The sequence below is a fragment of the Chiloscyllium punctatum genome, chromosome 34 (genome assembly GCF_047496795.1).
Source record: "Chiloscyllium punctatum isolate Juve2018m chromosome 34, sChiPun1.3, whole genome shotgun sequence".
Classification (NCBI taxonomy): Eukaryota; Metazoa; Chordata; class Chondrichthyes; order Orectolobiformes; family Hemiscylliidae; genus Chiloscyllium; species Chiloscyllium punctatum.
Genome location: NC_092772.1, coordinates 12,068,585 through 12,089,486, shown reverse-complemented (window position 1 = coordinate 12,089,486; position 20,902 = coordinate 12,068,585).

The window sequence follows — 20,902 nt, the reverse complement described above, 5'->3', positions numbered from 1 at the left end:
GGAGACAAACTCACACCTGCACATTGAGAATAACCTGCATTTTGGGTGGTACTATCACGTTGCTAAACAGGGCAGACTTCGAACAGATCTAGCAGCTCAAATCTGGATGTCCATAAGGTGTCGTGAGTCATCAATAGCAGCCAAGTTGTACTCCTGCATAACCTCATGGCCTCCCGCATATCCCCCTCGCAACAATTGCCATCAATCTAGAGGATCAACATTGGTTCAGTGGAGTGTGCAGGATGGCAGGAGTTGCACCAGGCATACCTGATAATGGGGTGTCAGCCTGGTGAAGCCACCAATCAGGACTACTTGTGCGCCAAAAAGCATAAGCAGTAAGTGATAGAAAGAGCTAAGTGATCTCACAAGCAAAGGAACAGATCTAAGTTCTGCAGTCCTTCCACATCTAGCCGAGAAACGTTGGGGACAATTAAACAATTCACTGGAGGAAGAGATTCCACAAATAACCCCTTCCTCCATGATGGAAGAGCCCAGCACTTCAGTGTTTCAGATAAGGCTGATACATTCGCAACAATCTTCAGTCAGAAGTGCTGAGTGGATGATCCATCTCAGCCTCCTACAGTGGTCCTCAGCAATTCAGTTACCAGTCATCAGCCAATTTGGTTCAGTCCACTCGATATACAGAAAGAATTGCAGATACTGGATACTCCAAAAGGTGCATAATCTGACACCATTATGTCAATAGTACTGAAAACTTGTGCTCCATAACTTGCCACTCCCCTAGCCAAACTATTTCAATACAGTTACAACAATGGCTTTCCCCGATTATGTGGAAAATTACCCCAAGTATCTCCTGTATATAAAAAGCAGAACAAATCCAATCCGGCCAAATATAACATTTATTCAGTCTACTCTCGATCATCAGTAAAGTGGTGGAAGGTCTCAGTGATTTTAACCAGCATGTGCTCAGCAATACCTTGGTCAATGATGCCCAGTTTGGGCTCCACCAGGGCCACTCAGCTCCTGACCTCATTACCGTGGTTCAAACATGGACAAAAGAGCTGAATTCCAGAGGTAGGGTGAGAGCGATAGCCCTTTAAATCAAGGCTGCATTCGACCCTGTGTGGTATCAAGGGGCCTTAGCTACACTGGAATCAATGTGTATCAGGGGCAAACTCCCCGCTGGTTAGAATCATACCTAACACGTAGGAAGATGGTCATGGTTCATAAAGGTCAGTCAACTCAGCTCCAAGTCTGTAGGGGTCCCTCGGGCAGTGACCGAAAACTTCTTCAGGGCTGCTTCACCAATGCCTTCCCTCCATTTTAAGGTCAGAAGTGAGGATGTTCGCCAATGATTGTACAATGTTCTGCAACTTTTGTGGCTCCTCAGATACTGAAGCAGTCCATGTTCAAATGCGACAAGATCTGGACAGTATCCAGGCTAACAAGTGGCAAATAATATTGAGGCCACACGAATGCCAGACCATGACCATCACCAATAAAATACAATCTAACCTGCCCCTTGGCATTCAATGGTGTTACTATCACTGAATCCCCACTATCAAATTCCTGGTGGGTAATCATTGCTCAGAAACTCACTGGTCTCGCCACATGAACATAGTAACTATAAGAGCAGGTCCGAAGCTAGGAATACTGCGGCGAGTAACTCACGTCCTGACTTCCAAAAGTCTGTTCATCGTCTTCAATGCATAAGTCAGAAGTGTGATGGAAGACTCCCAATTTGCCTGGATGAGTGCAGCCCCATCAACACTCAAGAACCTTTATACCATCCAGGACAAAGCAGCCAGTTTGACTGTCCCTTCACCCACAATGCTCCACCATCAACGCTCAGCAGCAGCAGCAGTGTTTTACTATCTACATGCTGCAATGAAATGATTCACCAAAGATCCTCAGAGACCATCTTCCCAACTCACGACCACATCTATCTAGAAGGACAAGGGCTGCAGATGGATGGGAATACCATCATCTTCAGGTTCCCCTCCAAACCATTCACCAACCTGACTTGGAAATTTATCACCGCTCCTTCACAGTCACTGGGTCAGAATCCTGGGATTCCCTCCCTAATGGCATTGGAGGTCAACCACAGCAGGTGGACTGCAGCATTCAACAAGGCAGATCACCACCACCTTCTCAAGGGCAACTAGGGACAGGAAATAAATGCTGGCCCAGCCAGTGACACCCAGATTCATGAAATAAATAAATAGAAATTAATAGAGGACGGTTGCTGAGGTGTCGCAGGGACCGGTGCTTGGGGCCCAGCTGTTCACAATGCCCTTTAAACAGTTGGTTACTGGAATCAGATACAATATATCCCAGCCTGCTGACAGCACTAACGGATGTGGGATTGTGAATGGGTGAGGAGGTTGTAAAAAAGCACCGAGAAGACTAAGACAAGTGGAGTGAATGGGTAAATACGTGGCAGATGCAGAACAATGTGGATAGAGGTGACGGTGTGCTCTTTGGTGGAAATGATAAATTGGCAGCCTACCATTTGAAAGGGATTTGTTGAAACATGTTGATCTACAAAGGTGCGTATGCTGCTTTTTGTTGTTTCCTTCTGCATAAACCTCTGAGGTCCCTGCAGTGCAGTGAATTCTGCAACCAGAAGTCAATACTGGCCATGGCATTGGCACGCTGCCCAGTGTATACAGACCCACCAAGTGGGGAGCTGCAACACTGAAAAGGATCTGCATCTCCCTGTACACCAGTCGCTGAAAGTAATATTTCAGATACAGAAAGCAGTGAGGAAGATAAATGGTGTGTGGACCTTCATTTCAGGGGGATGCGAGTCCAGGAGAAAGGGTGTCTTACTGCAGCTGTACAGGGCCTTGGTGAGATATCATCTTGAACATTGTGCAGTATTGTGTGTAGTTTTGGTCTCCTTACCTAATAAAGGACAAACCTGACATTGAGGGAGAGCAGTGAAGGATGACCAGACTGATCTCTGGGATGACGGGCTTGTTGTGGGAGCAGAGTTTGGGGTGACTGGGCCAGTATTCCATGGGGTTTAGGAAAATGAGTGGCGATCTCAGTGAAATATACAAAACTCTGACAGGGTGAGTCAGGTTGGAAGCAGGGATGATAATTCCCCTGGCTGGGACTTCTAAAACAAGGGGCCACAGTATTAGGTACAGGCAGTCACTCTGCATTGAGATGATAATAAATGTCTGCTCTCGCTGACTGGGGAACTTGGGGAATACGCTCGCACCTGGAAACCGAGACACTGATTATAAATAAGGATTTAGAGACAGTAAAGGGATGGTGGGAGAGCAGGAGTATGGTATGGAAATGAAGGGCCAACCATGATTATATTGAATTGGTAGCAAACTCGATGGACCAAACGTACTACTGCAGCGCCTATTTTATAGCATCCCACGGTTACTCACATTAACGGATATGTAGATCGTGTGGGGTAAGTGCTTTAAGAGATTTTTTACATGAACTAGAATGGGGAGGCTCAAAGTGTTTTCCATTCCCTATGTTTCTGTGCAGTCTGTGGAAAGCTCTGTAAATGCTGTCACAAGCTCTCAGATATTAGGAAGGTGGTTTCTGCAGGGTCGACAGGACTGTGTTCCCATTCCCTTTTCCGACACTGATGCTGAGGCCGGGTGTTCTGTCTGCTTTCATCCTTTCAGACCGCGGAGTAGTTTGCTTCGAACAGATCTGTTGGTCAAGTCTGGTAGCTTTAATGAGTTAGCATCAGGTAAAGTCCACGTGATTCTGACTCTGACATGTTCACCCACACTCGTCACTGAGCCATAGATGGTGTTGATGGCAATGACAGACTGAGGTGTTACCCTGGCAAAAAGTTACAGGTTGTGGTTAAATGCAGATCTGCTTCTCCTGCTTCTGTGGTCTACAGCACTACATGAATACGCAGTTTCGAGCTGCAATATCTGCAATGCAATTGTGCTGTCTGTTCCCCAACTCTCACTGAGACCCATTCACCCATCAGCCCTGCACTCAGTGCCCTAACCTGGTTTCTGATGTGGAAATACTTCCATTTTCATACTCTCATTCTGCTGAGGGTCTCTCTCCCCGGGTCTTGTTTCCAATCTGACACATTCCGCAAAAGCATTTAACTGATCTGAATTCAAATGTTTAATTCACCCAAATCTTTTTCATTGAGAAATACCAATCTTCTGTATTTAAAGTGAATGTGTTTCCTCTGTTTGTTTACTTGACGATGATTAAGAGCTCTGTAGTGTCAGTGATGCCAGCGTTATGCAGTCTCAGAGCCAATGAATTCTCTGGATTCCCAATCATCTTCACCACATTGTATATTTTCTCTTTTGGTTTGATGCCTTATCACTCATGGCTGCCTTGTCCTCCCATGAGTATGTTTCAAGTTCTTGGGTTTGCATTTCTGGTATTATCTTCTGAATTATCCCCAGAACCTCCTCCCATTGCTGCTCCATGGTCTTTCCTGTTCAGTTCCCCTTCCAATTAACTCTGGCCAGCTCCTCCCGCATGTCTTTGTAGTTACATTGCTTAATTATAACCACATTACATCTTGAAGAGAGCATTAGATATAAACCGAAACAAGGAGTTTTGGGAGACGGGACACAAAGAATAATTGGTGGATTTCTTAACTAGATACAAAGGGAGAACGAGAGAGAGGATAGAGATCTGGAGATGTGGAAAATGAGAAAACTACATTATCGAAAGAAGTAGATGAACATCCCCCAATGTTTTGGCAATGCCTGTGTGCTGTGGTTCTTGATACAGTGCATGTACAACAGAGTATTATGTTCAAATGCTGAGTCTGATGCCAGAATATTTATCTCCAATAATATGACTGACACTAGCTTTGGAAAGAACCCAGCAGGCCAAACATATTGAAGTCCCGGTAGAAAGGGGATTAACTGAAATAAGTTGGGACACCAGAATCAAGAATTTGAAGCACACATCCTGGTCAGAATGAGAGATTAGAGTTGGGAATCCCAGAAAAGGAGGGTTCGTTGAGAGGATCAAATCACGTTTTAATGTTTTATCAATTTTATACATCATATGCATCATTTTTCGTTAACTGTGTCTCTGTTCATTTAAAATGTATTGTGCACATATGAAAAATGCGACTTATCTGCACACACACATTGATTAAACAGTGTATATAAAATCATTTTTCCACCATTGAAACTGTCCTGTTGTTGTGTTACGCGGATACATGAACACCAACTGGCCACCAAAAGACATGACGCACTATCACTATGTTCCATACGTACAGACAAAGAAAGGCACCACTTTGACTGGGACAAAGCACACACAGATACTAAGACACGCAAGGACCTTCTTAGAGGAATGGTATTATAACCAGAAGTCCATTCTATAAACGGATCAATTTAGATCCTGTCTACATTCTCTTGTTAAAATAACCGGAAATGACATCACCCACTTTAAGAAACCAAGACCTATAAATAGAGAGGTGGGACATACCACCAGAGCTTCAGCGGAGACTCTCACTGATGATGTCACCTAGTCATGGTGATGAAACTTCTGAAAACAAACTTTTAAGCTCAGCGAGCTAACTTGCACAGATATAAATTGTTATTTTTTGTTTATTTGTGGAATTTAGGAGTTCTCTGTAGCTCATGTTTTCACAGATTATGATGTGAGGTGAGCTTTTCTAGGTGTGTGGTTTTAATTAACAAAGGGGTTCGACATTGATGTCATAACAGTTTGGGGCCTTGCCGTGTGGCACTTGGACCGACTTGAACAGATTTGAGATACAACGGGTCCCAGCAAATTCCAACTCATTGCAATTAGTGACTTTGATCTTCAAATAAAACCAGTGGGAAAATTCGTTTAATTTTATTACTTGTGGTTGGTTAAATGAAAAGTGAGGGAAATAGCTTTTAACATTACTAAAAGGTTCCCAAATTTTCCAAGGAAGTTTAGAAAGACAGGAGGAGGACATTTTTTAGAATTAGCAAATAGGCTGGAATTGGGTTTAACCAGGGAGAAAAGAGAAGCTGAAATTGTAATGGAGTTGGTTAAGCACTTTGATGTATCAGAGAAATAGGCAACTGCAGTAGAGTTAGAAAAACATAAATTGCAAATGTGGCAACTGGAGTTAGAAGATAAATAAAGGGACGGAAATAGAGAGAGACGAAAGAGAAAGACAAGAAAAAGAAAGAGAGACGGGATTTGAAATTCAGAAGTTGGGAATTAGACAAGAAATTTAAATTAACAGGATGGAGATGAAGGGAGAATGTAGGGATGTATACAACTAGGTGAGTAACTTGCCATATTTCGGTGAGAAAATTGTCAAACCCTTTTTTATTTCATTTGAAAAAATGGCTAGGCAGATAATGTGTCCAGTGAACTTGTGGGTAATGCTAGTTCAGACTAAGCTGGTAAGCACAGCTGGTAAGGTATGTGCAGCGCTGTCAGATGAGGGATCAAGAGGTTATCAAGATGTCAGATTGGCTATTTTGATTGGTTATGAATTGGTACTAGAAGCATATAGACAGAAGTTCAGAAAAAATAGAGACGGAACCAGGTCAGACTTATATTGAGTTTGAAAGAATTAACCACAGTCATTTTGACAGGTGGGTGCTGGTCTTAAAAATGGATAAGACCTGTGAGGCTTGAGGGAGATTAATCTGCTGGAGAAGTTAAAAGACTCACTTCCAGAGATAGTAAGAATTAATGTGAATGAATAGAAAGTTCAAGAAGTGAGAAGCGCGGCAGAAATGGCAGGTAAATATGTATTGTGGCATGTGATGAAATTTAGCTTCTGGCAGGAATTTCATCCTGTGAGGGATAGAAATTGGGAGAAGGGACGATCACACATTACAAAGCGAACAGTCGTTCACAATAGTTTACCACAGGTGAAGAAAGAAGCCCAAGGGGGTTGAAAGGTGGTGAAAGGCCTCAGGTGCTCTCACTATAAGGGAGTGGAACATATAAAATTACAGTGATGGTGGTTTAAGAAGGGCACAGGGAAAAAGTTGTTTTCACTGCAGTAAGCTAGGACACACCGTGCTGGGCGTTAAAGGAAGACACTTTGGGGAAAGATGCGGTAGAAGAGGCTAAGCCCAGTGGCATTAGTGAAACTGGTAAAGGAGACCCCAAGTGGAGCCGAGGAGCTGCAGGAAATTGCACAGCCTCGGCAAGGGCTGGGTATGGGGGCAGTGCCTGATCTCTCTAAAGAATTCATCTCTGTAGATAAAGTTTACTCAGAAAGAACAGGGGGAGAAGGACAAGAAGTTATAATTTTGTGAGATACGGGATCTGCTCAGTCTCTAATAGTTGAGAAGTGAGGCGCCAGAAAAGCACAACAGATCAGGCAGCATCCAAACTGCAGGACAATCGAATATCAGGCAGTAACCCATCGTCAGGAACATGGTGGGGGGACAATGGGGCTGAAGGATAAATACGAGGGTAGTAGCTGAGCTGGTGGGAGGGTCACTGGGAAGGCAATAAGAAGATATCGGTGGGAGTGATAGTGATATGTTGGAGGGTAGAATGGAGTCGATAGGTGGAAAGAAAGATGGCTAGTTAGGGCAGTCCAATAGGGCAGTGTTATGTTGAACGGTTGGATCTGGGAGAAGTTGGTGGAGGGGAGATTTGGAATTTGGTGAAGTCAACGTTGATGCTGTACAGTTTGAGGGTTCCAGCTGTCCTACCACCAATAGGAGTCCTATCACCCTCCTGTCCGACCTACCACCATCACATCCCACTTGCATCTTGCACCCCAAACTCCCTTCCACCCCAGCTCCACCCCCAACCTCCCATTTATTTCTCAACATCCTTGCCCCTCCCTTCCCTCCCCCTTTCCTGATGAAGCATTTTTGCCTGAAACGCCAATGCTCCTGCCCCTCGGATGCTGCCGACGTGTTGTACTTTTCCAGCCCCACACTTTACAACGCTCATCTCCAGCATCTGCAGCCCTCACTTTCTCTCACCCTCTAATAGTAAGAGATGAAAGTATTTTCACACTTTCTGGCATGTTAATCAAGAGCGTGTTAATTTGTGGAATGGGGACAGAAATTAAGCATTCCCTTGTAACGTCAGGATGGAATGCCAAATCAAGATTAGGGAAGTAACAGTGACAGTGAGTAACAGAGTGTCAGTTCCAGGAATACAGTTTGTTCTTGGGAACGATTTAGCAGGAGGCGAGTTGGGATAGGCACCCCTTGTGGTGGAGAAGCCAAAGGAAGACTAGGGAATTGGTGAGTTAAAAGAAAATTACCCAGGAATTTTTCCAGACTGTGTAGTAACAAGATCCCACTGTCATAAGTTACAGCAGGAAGGAAAAACGAACGAAAAAAAAAATGGGTTGACGCTCAGTGAACTGACACCCTGTTTGATGTCACGGTGCAGGAAAACCCTGAACAGGCAGAGGATCAGGCAGAGGGGTTTAGTCCAGAAAGGCTAATGGACTTACAACAGATATATACACACACATTCACACACACATACACATGCACTCACACAGAAAAGGAATCAAAATATATTGTCGAACGTTATTAACTTAAAGATAGAATGCTAAAATTAAAATGGAGACCCCAATAGGTTAGTGCAGAAGGGAAATGGGCCGAAGTGCACCAGATTGTGTTAGCAGCAACGTACAGTGTTACGGGTAGCTCATAAACTAACTGCAGGCGGTCACTTAGGTGTACAGAAGACTCAGGATAAGGTACAGAAGCATTTCTAGTGGCCTGGAACGCACAGGGATGCTGTTAATTTTTGTTGTATATGACATACATACAAAATGGTAGGTAAGGAACAGGCAGTAATAAAATCAGCACCTTTCTTGCCAATTCCTGCATTCGAAGAACCTTGAACGTGGGTTCTGATTAATTGTCTAGCTCCCCTTTCTAAAGTAAAAGTGGAAACCAATATTTGCTGACCATAATGGGTGTGTCTACCAGATTTCCAGAGGCAATTCCATTCATGGAGTGTCAAGGCAAAAAGGGAGGTGGAGGAGTTGGTAGCTTTCTTTACTCGCTGTGGACTGCCCAGAGAGATTCAGTCAGACCAAGCGTCTCATTTTACCACTCAGCTATTTAAGGAAGTCATGGATGGCTTAGGCATGCAGCACTTCAAATCAAGGGCGTCCCATCCTGAATCCCAGGAACCCTTGGAAAGTTAGCATCAGACGCTGAAGACTATGTTAACAGCATACTGTCAGGGTTGGCCAAATGATTGGGAAAAAGGTGCCCCATTAAATTGTTTGCCATTAGAGATGTCCCAAATAAATCTACTCACTTTGCTTCCTTTGAGATAATATTCATACATGAAGTGAGAGGTCCTTTGAAATTAATTAAATATAAATTGACAGGACCGAAGTCGGAAATCTCACACCTGGATTATGTGCATGAAGTGAAGGAAAGAGTAGACAGAGTAGGTGAGTTTGCTAAACAGTATCTGAAGAGCATAGCATAGAATGATGCAGGTGGCAGATAAAAACACTGAAACTTTGAAGATTTCCCGTGGGGATGATGTATTATTATTGCCACCAGTGGTAAGAAATCTCTTCAAAGCCAGGTTTAGTGGCCCCTTTCAAATAAAAAAAAAACGTGGAGTCAGTTAAACTTTCTAGTAAAGATACCAGAGATGACAAAAAACTTTATCGAGTATTTCATATGGATGAATAATGCACAGCCACATTTAAGACTCAGAAACAGAGTTGTGGCCAGATGAACAAATTGTGTAGTTTATCTGTATGATGTAGTGACCTTTAGCAAGTGATTGAAAGCTCACATGTTACCGTTGGCTGAGCATGTTGAACGATTACAAGAAGCAAACTTGGTAATAAACTTAAAGAAAACAGAATTCTCGAAGGCAGAGGTGACGTTCTTGGGACATTACATTGGACATGGAAGATTGATCCCATGGAACATAAAAACGAAGGACTTTGAGGAATTTCCACAACCATCCTCGAAGAAAGAGGTGCTTCGATTTTTGGAACTGAGTGGATTCTATCGGAAGTTTGTTCCAAACTTCAGCAGCGTATTGGCACCACTGATGGATTTATTAAAGAAGGAAACAGAATTGTGGTGGACAGAACAATGCCAGGAGGCATTTGAGAATTTTAACGCAGGATTAATCACCACACCAGCTTTAGCTACACCAAATATTCTGAAACCCTTCGAAAATTGTGTTTGATGCTCGGGATATAGGGGTCGGAGATGTATTGATACAGAAAGAGAATGATGGAATTGAATGGATAATTGGTTACTTGTTAAAAAAACTCATTATCCACCAGAAAAAAAATACAAAATCTCCATTATTGAACAAGAATGATTAAGTTTCACACTGGCCTGACAATATTTTAATGTGTATATGACAAACAAATTGTCGGATATGGTTGTGGACAATGACAAATCTCTGGCATTTTTTGGAATATTTAAAGACCAGAATATGAGAGTATTTAATTGGAGTCTTACCTTCCTGACTTTCAACTCACAAAATGTACAGGCTGTGGCTCCTACAACGTGATAGCAGATGGGTTTTTGCGGATTTAAAGGAAAACGTTTCGATAAAATTTGACTTATTCCAGTGTTGTATTGGTGTGCAGAATTAATATGAATGATATAACTGAGATTAATACTTTTATATTTCATATAGTTGGGATTCAGAATTAGAGGAAAAGAAATGTAGCCATCTTTTCATTCTGCTGGTTCATTTTATTTTCTGAAGTGGGAAGGTGTTATGAAAACAAAAACATGTATGGGCACTTTAAGACAGATCGGGTTTTGTTGAATAGAACTTAAAGCCACAGATGCCAGCTAAAGGTCACACTGTTTCACATGTCACCATTGGCTGAGAAATGGATACCTGAGTTTTGGTTGCTGTTTTGACAGCAATTTAAATCCAACCAAAGAGTTTCAATAACGCTCAGGATACCAAAACCAACAGAATTTGAATATTATTGTTTGGACACCTGGACAGCAATCAAATTATGAGAATTATTATATCATGGGGAGTATATAAACCCAGCATTTTGAAAATAGAGGGAGAGACACTGCCATCCAACAGCAGAGTAACTGCTGTAGAGCAGGAGTGCTAACTGGCCATCTCAAACACTCTCTATCAAAGATACATGTTCATTTAAACCTACTTGCAATTAACAAGAAAATGACGGAGGGAGATCAGCAGCTGAAAGAGTGAACACAGCAGGGAAGATAGAGACTGTGTGGTCTTAAGATTTTAATGTTTCATATGTGGGTTGTTGGAACAGCATATCTACAGAGTTGGAGTCAGATAGTAACTAGCTAAGAAAAGAGGGGCTTGTATTTGTGAATAGTTGTTGTTTAGTGTTCACTATTAAAGTTAAGAAACTAACTTGATAATTTTTGTTTAAATAGTGGAATGTAGGAGATCGGTGTCGCTCATATTTTAACAGATTACAAGGTGGGGCCAGCTTTTCTGGGTGTTTGGGTTTAATTAAAAGAGGGGTTCGAGTCCACCTTGTAAATGTCCATCCACCCTAACCCCATTTACCTGCGGTTGGCCCATATGCTTCCAGTCCTTTCCTATCCACAAATTTATCCAAATGTTTTTGAAATGTTGTTAATGTACCCCCCTCAACCACATCTGCTGGCAGCTCATCCACGTACCAGCCCTCCGTATAAAGAAGTGGCCCCTCAGGTTCCCTTTTCTTTCTTCCCCTTTAACCTTAAACTGATCCCCTCTAATCCTCGATTCTCTATACCTTGGAAAAAGACTGAGAGCATTAACCCTATCCGTACCCCTCGTGATTTTATACAGCTCTATAAGGGCTCCCTCAGTCTCTTACACGCTAAAGAAAAGGTCCTAGCCTGTCCAACCTCTCCCTGTAACTCAGACCATTGGGTTCTGGCAACGTCTTTGTAAATTTCTTCTGCACTCTTTTTAATTTAATAACTTCCTCCCTATAACAAGTTGACAAAACTGAACACAATACTCCAAGTGCGGCCTTACCAAAGTCCTGTGTAACTGCAACATAAGGTGCCAACTTCTATCCTCAATATCCTGCCTGATGAAGGCCAATGTGCCAAAAGCCTTCTTCACTGCCCTGTCTACCTGTGACTCTACTCTTAGAGAACCGTGCACCTGAACACCAAGGTCCCTCTGCCCACTGCACCCATTAAGACCCTCCCATTCACCGTGAAACTCCCACCTTGATTTGAGTTTCCAAAATGCAAGACCTCACGCTTCTATATTAAATTCCATTTGCCATTTCTCTGTCCATTTCCCACCTGATTAAGGTCCTGCTGCAATTTCTGATAAACTTCCTCACTGATCATGCTCCCAATTACTTTAGTGTCATCTGCAAACTTACTAATCATACCTTGTACATTCTCAACCAAATCATAGATAACAGACAGCAATGGACCAAGCCTCCGGTCTGACAAACATCCTTCCACTCAACCCTCTGCTTCCTACCATCAAGCCAACTGTGTATCGAATTGGACAGTTCCCCCCGCATTCTACGAGATGTAACCTTCCTGAGCAGCCTGCCATGTGGAACCTTATCAAAGGCCTTACTGAACGCCATAGAGACTATGTCTATCACTTTGCCCTCATCAAACGTCCTCGTAACTTCAACAAAGGACTCTAAGAAATTTGGGCAGCATGATCTCCCCCTCACAAATCGATGCTGACTGCTCCGAATCAAACCCTGTGTAAGTCATGGGTGCAGTCAATGATATGCTGTCCTTCACAGTAAGATGATCCGAGTACATAAGTAAAGCCATCTTCCTGCTGTTGTAGAGTCTTGCTGAGAGAGCATTTGGGGCACTCTGTACAGATTTGATCTCCTTTATAAGGAATGATCTCCTTACCACAGACACGGGTGATGGTAACATGAGGATAGAGTGAATAAGCTGAGTGTTTAATCTGTAGAGCTGTGAGAGACGAAGAAATGGCGATGCTGAAACACGAGGAGTGGCAGTGATCACTTATTTCCAAAAGAGACATTGAGAGGGTGACAAATTCCATACTTTACCCAGGATTGATTGGTTTGATTTATTGTCACGTGTACCTCAGTACAGGGAAACACTTTATTTATGAGCAGTGGAGGCAGATCATAGTAAGCGTGGCCAGACAGATCATAGGGTGGAAATAGACTTGTACAGAGTAAGGCATACAGGTTACACTGAACAGGACGTGCACTCGACAAGGTAAACATGAACAAGATCAGCATTATTTGAACTTAGAGAGTCCATTCATCAGTCTAACGTGACTTTCCTAATAGTTTATATGCCTAACTTAACTCTTCCCACATTATTGTGCAGTCGGCGTGTGAACCCTGTACTGAACATCAGGTTATTCACAATCCCCAACAGCAGCCACAATACCTTCCATCTGAAACAGGTAGCCATTCACACCAGCTTCCTCCCTGCATAGAGAACACCAGGCTATCTTCTTGGAGATGGAACATGCCGTCTTGAGACTTCACACAAGACATATGGCTTCCCTCCTCACCACTAGAAAACCACGTTAATGTCCCACATGTGTATCATCAGCAACAGAGCCAAGAGGAACAACGTGGATCAGTCTGTCTGTGCAGCCTCTGCCCCCCTTGTTCATCATGTTAGAGCATCAATTAGGAGACACTTAAGACTGCCGATGCTGGAGATCAGAGGAGAGTATCAATTGCTGATAAAGCACAGCGGGTCAGGTAGCATCCGAGGACCAGGAGAATCGACGCTTTGGGCATAAGACATTCATCAGTAATCAGCAAAAATTACCTCATTCTGCCCCCGTGTAAGTGCATTGAGGTGGGAATGGCCTCCTGCTGTTCCTGTGTAAGTGACTCAAGGGAGTGATTGGCTTCAAACTCGTCCGATTGGACCGGGCCAAGGGCCTGACTGGTTAACCCTGGTTCCTGTTTGACAGCTCATTGTACTGACTAGTGTGACAATGCTGCAGCTTTAAGAGGTTATTTTGTCCTGGTTTCTTTTAAGAGTGAGATTGAACGATCGTTACCAAGCTGGTTAGTAAAGACCACTTGAGTAAACAGCTAGGGAGGCCTTGTGTTTATTTTAATGCAGCCTGAATGGGCGTGGCCAGCTCTCCCAGATTAGGATCACTGGGGTTTGTTTTCTCAGTAACATCAGAAACTATTGGGGTCTCCACAGAGTTGGAAGCTTCAGGGAATGTTTCCTGGTTGCTACTCTCTCTGAAATTTCTCTTGATGCTGTTTTTAATTCCTGGATTGGAGAAATGTTTGTGACATTCTGTGTCTGAATATTCCTTTTTGCCAAGGGCTGTGTTTATGGGATTTTCCTATATTGGAACTGTTCATTAGTAATAGTTCCTAGATGTATTTTTCTGCTAACTTGTACAATAGAATTACGTTATTCTAAATTCCTCTTTCTTTGGTTTCATTTCACCTTTCGTGTTTAAGTAGATGGTGTTTTGCTTCACACTGAGTAGTTTGACCAGTCACATGGCATCTGGTACAGACATTTTACATTTCCTTTAAAATAAGAAAACATTAGGATCCATGCTACCGCCTTCAAATATTTTCGAGGGGCTCTGTGTGGTCCATCACACCAGACTCCCTGTCTTCCTGAGTAATAGGCTGGAGGCACTGAAAGGGCTGTCTCTGTTATTCTCCAATAGAGTCAATGGGCTGAATGGCTTCCTCATATTCCTGTGAAACTAGCGTGAGGTGCTGAATGAACTCTTGTTTTACTGTGGCAATGTGCAGTGTCAGGCAGTGCTGTTACATGAATGTTACGGACCATTTAACAGCACAAGTCTCAATGGAGTCTGGGTCTTGCTGCACATGGACAAAGACCAGTTCAGGAGCTGACGGGGGACAAAATGTTCTGAACATTGTGGAATCTTCAGTGATCATCCCCACTTCTGATCTTATGGTGGGGAGGGTGGGGGCGGAGAGACATTGATGAAGCAGCAGAAGATGTTTGTGAAGAAAAAGCTACCCTAAGGAACTTCCACAGAGGTGACCCAGGACTGAGATGGTGAACATCTTCCTTTGTGCCATGTTTGACCCCAAACACTGGAGAGGTTACTCTGATTCCCATTAAGTCCAGTTTGTTCAGCTCCTTGGTGTCAACTGAGGTCAACCATTGTCTGGATATCGGGGCCAGTCATTTTTACCTGAACCCTTGAGTCAACCTCTTTTGTTCACATCAATAGGCCATGATATAGGAGCAGCAAGTGTTTTCTTCAAACAGGTGGGATTGAATGTCAGGATTTCTCTTTTTAAGAGTGTTTGGGGAGCTAGATGACTGAAAGTATTTGAAGAGGAGGTCGATGGATATTGACCTGTCAGAGAGTTGAGGGCTATGAAGAATTAGGTATGAAAGAGGATTTGAGGTCAGGAGCAGATCAGCCATGATCTTAGTGAAGGGCAAGGCAGGTTTGGGGAGTGAACGACATGCCCATGTTTCTGATGTTCTCACATTCTGTTATTGGAAAGTTAGTGGGTGTTATTTTAATGAATGTTCTGTTATTGCATATTGCAGTCAGGGCGACCAGATGATTTTGTGAGCCATCTCTGGGTGAGGTATGTGGGCTGTATTCACAGTGAAGCAACATGACCAACAAATGGAGCACAAGCTGCAGATAGGGGAAGCTTTCTAAAGAGAGATGAGGGGCCTCTTTCATACCCATGCCTGGGTTTTCCAATTACATTTCCCAAATCACCTCAAAGCGTGTGCGACCATCTTGAGGGACTGAATTGTCTCCTCTGTTTCTGTGCACCAGGTTATAGGAGTAAGCGTCCTCCAACTGTTCCTGTCTAGCAGGTATGAGGGGCTGAATGGAACACAGGAACATGGGACTGAGGAGCAGGAGTGGGTCATTAGATACTTTGAGCCTTCTCCACCTGGCAGTAAGATTGTGGCTGATCAGGTTGGGATCTCAGCCCCAATTCCATGTCTGTATCCCATTATCCGTGACTCAATTATTTGTCAAATATTTAGTAATGCAGCTTTCTATCAATATGAACATAAAGGCACGATAAACTTCCAGAGAAGAGAAGTCCGACTTGAAAGGACCTTACAGAATGTTTCATCATCCCTCTTATAGAATCAGAGAGTCATGCAGAATGAAAGCAGACCCTTTAGTCCAATCTGTTCACTCCGATCAGATATCAGTCCCATTTGCCAGCATTTGGTAAATATCCCTACTTTTTAAAATGTGCGATTGTAACCGCCTTCAGCACTTCCTCTGACAGCACTTTCTGTACACACCACTCTCTGTGTGAAACATTTACCTATAGGTCCCTTCTAAATCAATCCCCCTCGCCTTCAACCTATGCTGTCTTGTTCTGGACTCCCCTACCCTGGAGAGCAGAAGGTGGCTGTTCAGAATATCCATGCCCCTGATGGTTTTATAAACCTCTATAATGTCACCCTTCAGCCTCTGACACTCCAAGGGGAAACACCTCAACCTAATCAACCTCTGCCTACAGCTCAAACCTCCAGTCCTGGGACATCTGTGTAAGTCATTTCTGCAGAAAACCGAGTTGTACGCAGTATTCTTAAAGTGGCCTCACCAACGTCCTGTACAGATACAACATACCACCACAACTCCGATACTCAATACTCTGATTGATTAAGGCAAATGTGCCAAATGAGTTCTGCACCACACTCTCTACCACGTTTCCACTTTCAAGGAACAATGCACCTGCAGCCCTATGCCCCTTTGTTTCACAACAATCCCCAGGACCTGACCATGAAGTATATAATGTCTGCCCTGATTTGCCTTCCCAAAATGCAAAGCTTCATTTTTCTTTAAATAAAACTTTATCTGTTACTACTTGCATCTTTGTCCCATCTAATTGAGGTCTTGTTGTACTCTGAGATAATCTACTACATCACCATTCTGATGTCATCTGTATACTTACTAACTATTGCCCCTATATTCACATCTAAATCCTTTACATAAATGATAAAATACAGTGAACTCAGTCCTGATTCTTACAGCACACTGCTGCTCACAAGCCGCCAGTCTGAAAAATATCCCTCTTCCTTCAAGACATTTGTGACTAGCTCCTTCTGTATCTTATGTCACTGAAATTTACTAATCTGTCGACCAATCAGAATGAATTACTAGCTATGAAGACAGGCTGAGTAGGTTAGGTTTATTTTCACTATATAAAAGGAGATTGAAGGGGGACCTGATGAAGGTTTGCAAAATCATGAGGGGTATAGCCAGGGTGAATAGAGACAAGCTTTTTCCCACGTTAAAGGATTCAATAACGAAAGGTCGTGCTTTCAAAGTGAGAAGAGTAAAGTTTAAGGGGGATACACGCAGTAAGTACTTCACACAGAGGGTAGTGGGCATTTGGAACGCGTTGCTAGCAGAGGTGGTCGAGGCAGGCACGGTCGATTCATTTAAGATGCGTCAGGACAGATACATGAGTAGATGGGGAGTACAGGGATACAGATGGTTAGGAATGGAACGACTGATTTAGACAGTACATTTGGATCGGCTCAGGCTTGGAGGGTGAAGGGCCTGTTCCTCGGCTGTAAATTTTCTTTGGTCTTTGTTCTTTAAATGAACACCTTGCTGAAGTCCATTTAGACAATGTCTACCAAACTGCCTTCATCAATCTTCTTTGTCACCTCTTCAAAAAACTCAACCAAATTAATGAGACATGATTTCCCATGCAGAAAACTACGTTGTCTACCCCGATCAGCCCTTGCCTTCCCAAATGTATGTAAATGCTATTCCTCAGAATCCCCCCCAACAACCTACCCACCACTGACATCAGGCTCACCCGTGTTTCGTTCCCCGGCTTTTTGGGGTCACTGTTTCCTTTTCTAGTCCCACTCCTCCACTGCTCACAACAAATATTAAATGTAACCAGGTTGGTGATATGGCAGATGATATCGTTCTCAGACTGGGTCAGGGTCAGTTTTAGGAACAAGTTAGGCTAGTTTCTTTAATCTGCTAAAACAACACGTTTATGATCCAGAGCAATGTTACTCAAACTATGATGGAAAGATGAATGGCAAACTGTTTGAGTATTGCAATAATATAATCAATATTTCCCTTTCTAAAAACACACACACATACACACACACACACACACACACGCACACACACACAGACACACACACACACACACACACACACATACACACACACACTGACACACACAGACACACACACAGACACACACACACAGACACACACACACACTGACACACACACACACACACACACACACACACACACACACACACACACTTTTAACTTGAAAGAACTTTGTCCAAATATTATTGGAACTCATGACAAAGGAAAAATTGTGAGATTGTCCAAAACATTATTCTGCTTCTGAAGATATTGTACTCACACAAGCTGCTAGCAATGGGATTTCATCCTGGGAGAGTTTGGATTTGACTGAATTCCCTTTGCTTTATGCAGTGAGTAGATTCCAGTGAATTCTGGTTATGGATCATCCAAAGGGTAGCACGGTGGTTAGCACTGCTGCCTCACAGCACCAGGGATGTGGGGTCGATTCCAGCCTTGGGTGACTGTCTGTGTGGAGTTTGCACATTCTTCCCTTGTCTGTGTGAGCTCCTAATGGGTGATCCAGTTTCCTACAACAAACTGTGTAGGTTCAGTGGATTGGTCATGCTAAATTGTCCGTAGTGTTCAGAGATTTCTAGTTTATGTGCAATAGTCAGGGGTAAATATAGGGAAATGGGTTGGGAAGGTTGGTATGGACTTGTTGGGTCCAAGGGCCTGTTTCAACACTGTAGGGATTCCATAAAAATAAGAACGGCAACGATGACTGTAGAGTTTTTTTTTTAGCTCGCACACATTGCTGTGATGAGGAACAATGAAGGAGAGAGAGTGCAATAGGCCACTCCTTCTCAGGCAGATTACATTTTCTCCCTCTCTGAGCTGAATCACACAGTAATGTCATCCTCTCCCAAACTGGACCATGTGAGGTCTCCTTGTACATTGTCCAAACTATGTCTCTATCACATTCCCTGTTCCATGTAGGTGCATCTTTGCTGCTGTAATACACAGAGCCATACCCTGAGCAGAAAAAGGTCTCGGTCAATTTGAAATATGTTTACATGTCCCTGCATCATTAAAAAATAAAATGTTTACTTTATTCAGTATACCTGCGTTAAACTGAATGCATTTTTTAAAGAAATACAGAAATTGCTGGAAAAGCTCACCAGGTCTCTCAGTACCCAGATGCTGTAGTTGTACCAGCCTCAACCACTTCCTCTGGCAGCTCATTCCATACGCACACCACCAATATTTGTGAAATGGTGCCCTTTAGGCCTCCTCAAAATCTTTCCCCTCTCACTTTCCACCAAAGCCCTCTAGTTTTGGATGTCCCTAACCTGGGGGAAAACCCCTGACTACTCACCCTATCCATGGCCATTTTGATTTTATAAACCTTTACTGCTGCAAAATGTGACTTCAATCAACACGAATGGCTGTACTTTCAGTCATCCTGGGCCTAAATTCTGAAATTCAATACTGACACCTCTTCCTTCTCCATCAAGTCACAATTCTAAATCCATTTTAATCAGTTTGTTCAGATGTATCCTGAGACACCTCTGTGGGCTTTACGCCTAGACCTTTGTGCCCGGAGGCAGGGACACTAGCATCACTCAGCAATATCCATAAAGCTATAAGAGTATTCTCCTGTGTGTTTGTTCATCAGACTGTCCTGACATGCTGGGACATACCTCTGCAATAGGCAGGACTTGAATCCAGGACTTCTCGTCCAGAGCTAGGAACACTACCATACAAGTTCAGGAATTGGAATCAAATCCAGAGCTCTGGTTCAGAGGCAGGGACACTACCCACCACACTACCATACCCAGATTTTGGGTCATATTTCAGTGCCCACTTTAAGCTCAGTGTGGATTTATTATAATCAGGTTGCCAATACTGAATTACAAACAACACTTTGCATTGTTAAACAAATGCAAGATATTTGTCTCAACTGTAGGATATTGAGTGTACGTGCCATGCCATCGAAATTAAATATAAACATCTTTAATTGCTATTATCTGTAGTCTGCAATATTAAGGAAAGAAATCCTGCAGACACACTCTGCCCAATGAAGGGTCTCAAATAGATATTTATTACTGATCACCAGAGACGAAGGAAGAGCTTAATTTCTGACCCCAAAGCACCAATCACTCTTACTCAAATCTCACGTGTGACTCCCCTTTTCCTAAAACCATGAAATGACACCAGGCCGGTGATTACTGTCCAGCCTCTCCTCCCCACTGACTGTGTCTGCAATCTGTCCCTCCTCTCCCTAACCACACAAGGCAAACCAAGCTCTGGATCTTTGTGAAAATCAAGGCCAGAGTGTGCAGGCCTCCTGGAGACGGATGGGTGTTTTAAAATTGAAGGGGGAGGGGGAGGTGGCAGTAATATCACACACTGGGCTGAGGGGTGGCTGATGGAGTTTAGTTTGGATTAATGCGAGGTATTGGGTTTGGTCAATCAAACAACAGCAGGACCTATACAATTAAAAGCAGGGCCTTTGGCAGTGCTGTAGTACAGAAACCTAGGCCGTCAGGTTTAATTCTTTAAAATTTGCACCTCATATAGATAGTGTGGTTAAGAAGGTGTTTAACACACATGTCTTCATAGGACAGACCTTTGAGTATCGGAATTGGGACGTCATGTTGTGATTGTACAGGACATTTGTGAGACCTCTTCTGGAATATTGTGTCCAGTCTGGTCATCCTGCCCGCCCGTTCCATAGGCACACCACCCTCTGGGTGAAACAGCTGCCCCTTATGTCACTAATAAATGTTTCCCGTCTCACCTTTCGCCTATGTCCTCTAGTTTTGGACTCCCCGTACCCTTAGAAAATACCTTGACTATTCACTTTGATATTACTGACATTGATATTATTAAGCTGGAGAGTTTTGAGAAGAGATTAACCTGGATGTTGCTGGGAAAGGAGGGAGTGAGCTATAAGGAGAGGCTGGATTGGCTGGGACTTTTTTCACTG